At 39.1% G+C, this 6,790-nt stretch overlaps 1 non-coding gene across 1 annotated transcript; it reads left to right on the top strand.

Annotated features, from left to right (window-relative positions):
- Positions 1-6,001: 6,001 nt before the first annotated feature.
- Positions 6,002-6,109, top strand: LOC127742017 (small nucleolar RNA R71). The gene has a single exon (XR_008003204.1). It is a non-coding gene; the product is annotated as a small nucleolar RNA R71 (small nucleolar RNA).
- The last annotated feature ends 681 nt before the right edge of the window (positions 6,110-6,790 follow it).

Genomic DNA, 6,790 nt, shown 5'->3' with positions numbered 1-6,790 from the left:
TCAAGAACCACCATCTCAATATTCATATCAAGAACCATCATCTTTCTATTCATATCAAGAACAATCATCTTTCTACCCATACCAAGAGCCACCATCTCCCTATTCATATCAAGAACCATCACCTCCTTCTTATGCATATCAAGAGCCACAATCTCCTTATTCATCTCAAATACCATCAGATCTTGAGCTCCTCATGAAAGAATTCCTACATGATATAAAGACGAGTGTCAAAAATGTAGAGAATTATGTGCAGACGATGATCAAGAACCAAGAAGGGGAATAAGCAAATTCCTTTCCAAGAGATAGATTGTAAGATCATATGGAAGAAAATGAGAAAACCAATCAAAGGAGTTTATACTCCAGTGAATTAGAGAATTTTTCATCCTCACACATGGAAGAAAAAGAAGATGCTAAAACAAAGGAGGAAGATGCACCCACAAAGAAGGAAGATGCACAACCTCTCATGCCCTTGGTAAACAATGAAGAAGAGATTGAATTAGAAGAAAGCTACCAAGAGGAAGAGGTCGAAATTGAGAAAGCTTGCAAAGAGGTAGAAGAATTCAAAGAAGAACACAAGGGAGTGGAGCTTGCAAGACCTCTTCCAAAGCCATCACCATCCAATACAACATTCAAGTGGGTAAAATTTCTATCCTTAACCTTTACTTTTCCACTTGAATATGGGCTACTGGAGACGGATGGTCAACTTAGAGCTCTTTGTGGCATTAAGAGTAAGAGGTAGATGGTTAGTGGCAAGAGTTGTCAAGCAAGGTTCAATATGGTTGCATGCTCCAAATTGAAGTGCAAGGATTGGTGTAGAGCTAAATTGAATGGGTCTAGAAGGTTGTTTGGATGTCTCTATGAGAATTCAGATTACTTGCCACCCGGTGGGAACAATGGTGATCCACAAGAAGACGGATGTAAAAGCAAAGTTTGGGACCCTGGGATTCATTCCCACAATCAACACTCTTGGGTCCCTGTCACTTGCTTCAACTTGCTCAAAGGCATTATGCGCCTAGTTTGGGATCCCGGTAGCCATTGGAATTACAAACATCGGTGGAAATTCCTGGATCAGTACAAGCACAAGCCACCATGACAAGGAGCTCACCACATGTCCAACTTAAAGACTTTAACTAAAAGTGCTTGGTGGGAGACAACCCACCGTGGTATGATCGTTCTTTTTCATTCTTAGTTGTTTTTCGTAGTAGTAGTTTTCTTACTTATTTGATTTTTATTGAGTTCTTACTAATTTTCTGATCACGCAGCTATTTTAGAACAGGAACCGGAAAAAAAAAGAGAAGAAGAGAACATGACGCGTACACGTCATATGCATGTGCGTGAAAAATAAAATTTAATAGAGAGTTGCGCGGGAGTGGCGCAGGAATAATGCCTTTCGCACAAACAAGCCCACGCATACGTGTACCCCACGCATGCGCGTCATTGGTGATTTTGGCACTCCATGCTGACGCGAACGCGTGACCTGGAAAAATGGCGTAAATATGTGTTTGGAAAGAGACTTGTGCTGGTTTGGGGCTGGAAGTGTGCTAGACACACAAAATTCACCATGTGTACGTGTCCCTGATGTGTGCGCGTCATTTGACCAAATGGCCATCCACACGGGCGCGTGCATGACGCGCACGTGTTGTATGAAAATATTAGTTCCCAAGCCACCCGAACAGAGAGTTGTACGTGCGCGCGGCTGGCTTCGCACGAATTGCACAAAACCCAGACACGTGCCTGACGCTTACGCGTCATTAAGAAAATTCCGCAACCCACGCGTACGCGTGCTGCACGCGTACCACTAGTTCGCCACCCAGTTTTTAATTTTCTTTCTCTCTCTTCCAATCCTTATTATCTCTTGTTCTTTTATCCTTTTATTCTTCTTTAATTTTAATAATTGTTTCTTTTTGTTCTCAGTTCTTCTTTGCTTGAGGACAAGCAAACCTTTAAGTTTGGTGTTGACGCTTCGCTTACGGGTTTTTTGTTTATTCCTATGGCACCAAAAGGGAGGCGAATCATCTTCACGGAGGAGCACAACATGAAGAATAAAGCGACCACTAGGATAACTAAGGTGGTTGAGCTCCTTTCATATTTTTTATTCCTCCCCTCTTTTTCTATGTTATGTTCCAGTTTTCTACTATTTTGTGTTATTTGTTGCATGATCCTTTATTAGTGAGAATCCTAGGTCTAGTTTAGTTTTTCCTTAATTGCTTTAATTCTGAAAAGATGTCTCATGTATTACTCACTGAGCTTGAATTCAAATAAAAAATACAGAAGTGATGTATTGCATGAGAAATTGAGTTAATTTTAAAAGTAGTCTTGTTTACTTAAATGTGGTGGTATTTTCTGTAATTCTGAATGCATGACATGAACAGTGCATATTTTTTATAGTGAAGTTTATGAATGTTAAAATTGTTGGTTCTTGAAAGAATGATGAAAGAAGAGAAATGTTATTGATAATCTGAAAAATCATAAAATTGATTCTTGAAGCAAGAAAAAGCAGTGAAAAACACAAAGCTTGCGAAAAAAAATTAAATAAAAAAAGAAAAAAAGAAAAAAGCAAGCAGAAAAAGCCAATAACCCTTTAAACTAAAAGGCAAAGGGTAACAAGGATCCAAGGTTTTGAGCACTAATGGATAAGAGGGCCCAAAGGAATAAAATCTTGGCCTAAGCGGCTAAATCAAGATGTCCTTAACCATGTACTTGTAGCGTGAAGGTGTTAAGTGAAAAGCTTGAGACTGAGCGGTTAAAGTCGTGATCCAAAGCAAAAAGAGTGTGCTTAAGAACTCTGGGCACCTCTAACTGAGGACTCTAGCAAAGCTGAGTCACAATCTGAAAAGGTTCACCCAGTTATGTGTCTGTGGCATTTATGTATCCAGTGGTAATACTGGAAAACAAAATGCTTAGGGTCACGGCCAAGACTCATAAAGTAGCTGTGTTCAAGAATCAACATATTAAACTAGGAGAATCAATAACACTATCTGAATTCTGAGTTTCTATGGATGCCAATCATTATGAACTTCAAAGGATAAAGTGAAATGCCAAAACTATTCAGGATTGCAGTTGTAAACCCCACTATAAGAAGAGACATGGGCTTAATCGAACTCTCATTCTCATGCAAATTCACATCCTAAGCTTATATTAGTTTTGGTTGCTTGAGGACAAGCAACAGTTTAAGTTTGGTGTTGTGATGTGTGAGCATCTTTCCTATCTTTTCTTAGTGAATTTGCATCTAATTTGTTGAGTTTAATCAAGAATTAAGTATATTTTAGCCATTATAGATGCTATTTTGAGTTTTGTGCAATACTATTTATTTTAGGTAGCATTCGGCTGGATTTGATGGAGTTTCTCTAGCACAAGAATCAAAGGAGATGGCTGCGAGGAGCGACGCGCACGCGTGCCTGACGCGTGCACGTGATTTGGAGATATCCATGGCGACGCGTGCGCGTGACTGACGCGTACGCGTGATTTGAAGATTTGCTCAGCGACGCGTACGCGTGACCAACACGTACGCGTGACTGACGCGTACGCGTGACATGCGCCACGTGCAGAAAACGCAAAAAACGCTAGGGGTGATTTCTAGGCCCCATTTTAGCACCCAAGTTAGGCGCGGATCCAGTAAAGCCAAGTGGTCCCCACGTTACAAGACACGAAGTAGTTAGTTAATTCTGATTTAAATTCAAATTTGATTTTAAAATAGGAAAAGATATTATCTTAATTTTAAATATTAGATTTTAAATTAATTAGGATTAGTTATAAAAAGGGGAGACTTCTCTTCTATTAGGTAGGATTCCATTAGGGGGATTCCATTAGGGAATTCTATACAAATTTATATTCTGCATTCCATGAGCAACTAAACTTCCATTGTTAAGGTTAGGAGCTCTGTCTATTTGTATGGATTGATTTTATTGCTTTTTCTAATTTAATTCATGTTTTGATTTATATTTCAATAATTGTTTTTGCTCTTGATTTTATGAATTTGGGTGGAACGGAAGTATGACCCATGTTCTAATTGAGTTCTTGTATAACTTGGAAAAGCTCTATACTTGAACAACAGTTTGAAAACATATTATCCTGAATTTTTAATTGTTTATATTTAACGGGATACGTGACATATATTCCCCTTATTTTTGGATAATTAGGATTTTTGTGGCATATAAACTGGAATTTGATCATCACCTTCTAATTGGAATTAATTGACCAATGAATTGGTTGTTAACGAATTTTAGAGGAGACTAGGAAGGTCTAAGGAATTAGGGTCTAGTCACATATAGTTTGTCATGAATTAAATCATACATGATTAAAATAGTTAGTAAGAAAAGTTAATCCGGAAAAATAGATAACTCTGAAACCTTAACTATCTTCTCCATATTTTATTCCCAATTTATTCACTTATTCACCTATCTCTTCAAACTCTTCTTTACTCTTTAATGCTTTTTGAACATCTAAACATTATTTTTTGCTTGTCTAACTAAGCCTATCAAACACTATTGTTGTTTAATCCATCAATCCTCGTGGGATCGACCCTTACTCACGTAAGGTATTACTTGGTACGACCCGGTGCACTTGCCGGTTAGTTTGTGGATTGTAAAATACCGCATCACTAGGAAGGGTCTGCCAAGGATGATGGATTCATCCTCATCCTTTCCAGTGTCTAGGATTATGAAGTCAGTAGGGATGTAAAGGCCTTCAATCTTTACCAAGATACCCTCTACAAGTCCATAAGCTTGTTTCTTTGATTTGTCTGCTATCTCCAGTGAGATTCTTATAGCTTGTACCGCAAAGATTTCCAGTTTCTCCATTACAGAGAGTGGCATGAGTTTTATGCCTGACTCCAGGTCACACAGAGCCTTCTCAAAGGACATGGTGCCTATGGTGCAAGGTATTAAGAACCTTTCGGGATCCGGTTTCTTTTGAGGTATCTTCAGCTGAGCCAAGGTGTTTGGTTCATTAATGAGCAATGGAGGTTCATCCTCCCAAGTCTCATTACCAAATAACTTGGCATTCAGCTTCATGATTGCTCCAAGGTACTTAGCAACTTGCTCTTCAGTAAAAACTTCATCTTCTTCAGAAGAAGAATATTCTTCAGAGCTCATGAATGGTAATAGGAAGTTTAGTGGAATCTCTATGGTCTCTAGATGAGTCTCAGATTCCTTTGGTTCCTTAGGAGAGAACTCCCTAGTGGTCAGTGGACGTTCCATGAGGTCTTCCTCACTGGGAATTAATGCCTTTACCTCCTCTACAGGTTCGGCCATGTTGGACGTGTAGATGGCCTTGCACTCTCTTTTTTGCATTATCTTCTGTATTACTTGGGAGAGTGCTAGGAGGAGTTTTAGTAACTCTTTTACTCAGCTGACCTACTTGTGCCTCCAAATTTCTTATGGAGGACCGTGCCTCAATCATGAAACTGAGGGACTATGTTTGCTAAGCTAGAGAGGCTCTGCTCAGAATTCTCTGTCTGTTGCTGAGAAGATGATGGAAAAGGTTTGCTATTGCCAAACCTATTTCTCCCACCATTATTGTTATTGAAGCCTTGTTGAGGCTTCTATTGATCCTTATATGAGAAATTTGGGTGATTCCTCCATGAAGAATTGTAGGTGTTTCCATAGGGTTCTTCCATGTAATTCACCTCTTCCATTGTAGGATTCTCAAGGTCATAAGCTTCTCCTTCAGAGGATGCTTCTTTAGCACTGCCAGATGCAACTTGCAATCCAGTCAGATTCTGAGAAATTATATTGACTTGCTGAGTCAATATTTTGTTATGAGCCAATATGACATTTAGAGTATCAATCTCAAGAACTCCTTTCTTTTGAGTTGTCCCCTTGTTCATAGGATTTCTTTTAGAAGTGTACATGAACTGGTTATTTGCAACCATTTCAATGAGTTCCTGAGCTTATGCAGGTGTTTTCTTTAGATGAATAGATCCACCTGCAGAATGGTCCAATGACATCTTGGATAACTCAGACAGACCATCATAGAAGATACCTATGATGCTCCATTTTGAAAGCATGTCAGAAGGACACCTTCTGATCAATTGCTTGTATCTTTCCCAAGCTTCATAGAGGGATTCACCTTCCTTCTGTTTGAAGGTTTGAACTTCCACTCTAAGCTTACTCATCTTTTGAGGTGGAAAGAATTTAGCTAAGAGGCATTGACCAGCTTTTTCCAAGAGTTCAAGCTGTCTCTAGGTTGTGAGTTCAACCATATACTAGCTCTGTCTCTTACAGTAAAAGGGAAAAGCATAAGTATGTAGACCTCGGGATCAACTCCATTGGTCTTAACAGTGTCACAGATTTGCAAAAATTCAGCCAAGAACTGATGAGGATCTTCCAATGGAAGTCCATGAAACTTGCAATTCTGTTCCATGAGAGACACTAATTGAGGCATAAGCTCAAAGTTGTTTGCTCCAATGGCAGGAATAGAAATGCTTTTCCCATAGAAGTCAGGAGTTGGTGCAGTAAAGTCACCAAGCACCTTCCTTCCATTGTTGGCATTGTTGTTATTTTCGGGTGCCATGTCTTCTTCTTTTTCGAAAATTTCTGTCAGGTCCTTTCCAGAGAGTTGTGCTTTAGCTTCTCTTAGCTTCCTCTTTAGAGTCCTTTCAAGTTCAGGATCAGCTTCAACAAGAATGCCTTTATCTTTGTTCCTACTCATATGAGAGAGAAGAAAACAAAGAAAGTATATGAAATCCTCTATGTCACAATATAGAGATTTCTTAATGTGTCAGAGGAAAAGAAGAATAGAAGGGTGAGGTAGATAAAGAAGAATTCGAACATATAAAGAGGGGAGAGGG

This window comes from Arachis duranensis, chromosome 9, assembly GCF_000817695.3.
Source record: "Arachis duranensis cultivar V14167 chromosome 9, aradu.V14167.gnm2.J7QH, whole genome shotgun sequence".
NCBI lineage: Eukaryota > Viridiplantae > Streptophyta > Magnoliopsida > Fabales > Fabaceae > Arachis > Arachis duranensis.
Note: the sequence above shows the minus strand (reverse complement) of the source record. Positions and strands in the feature narration are given on the sequence as shown.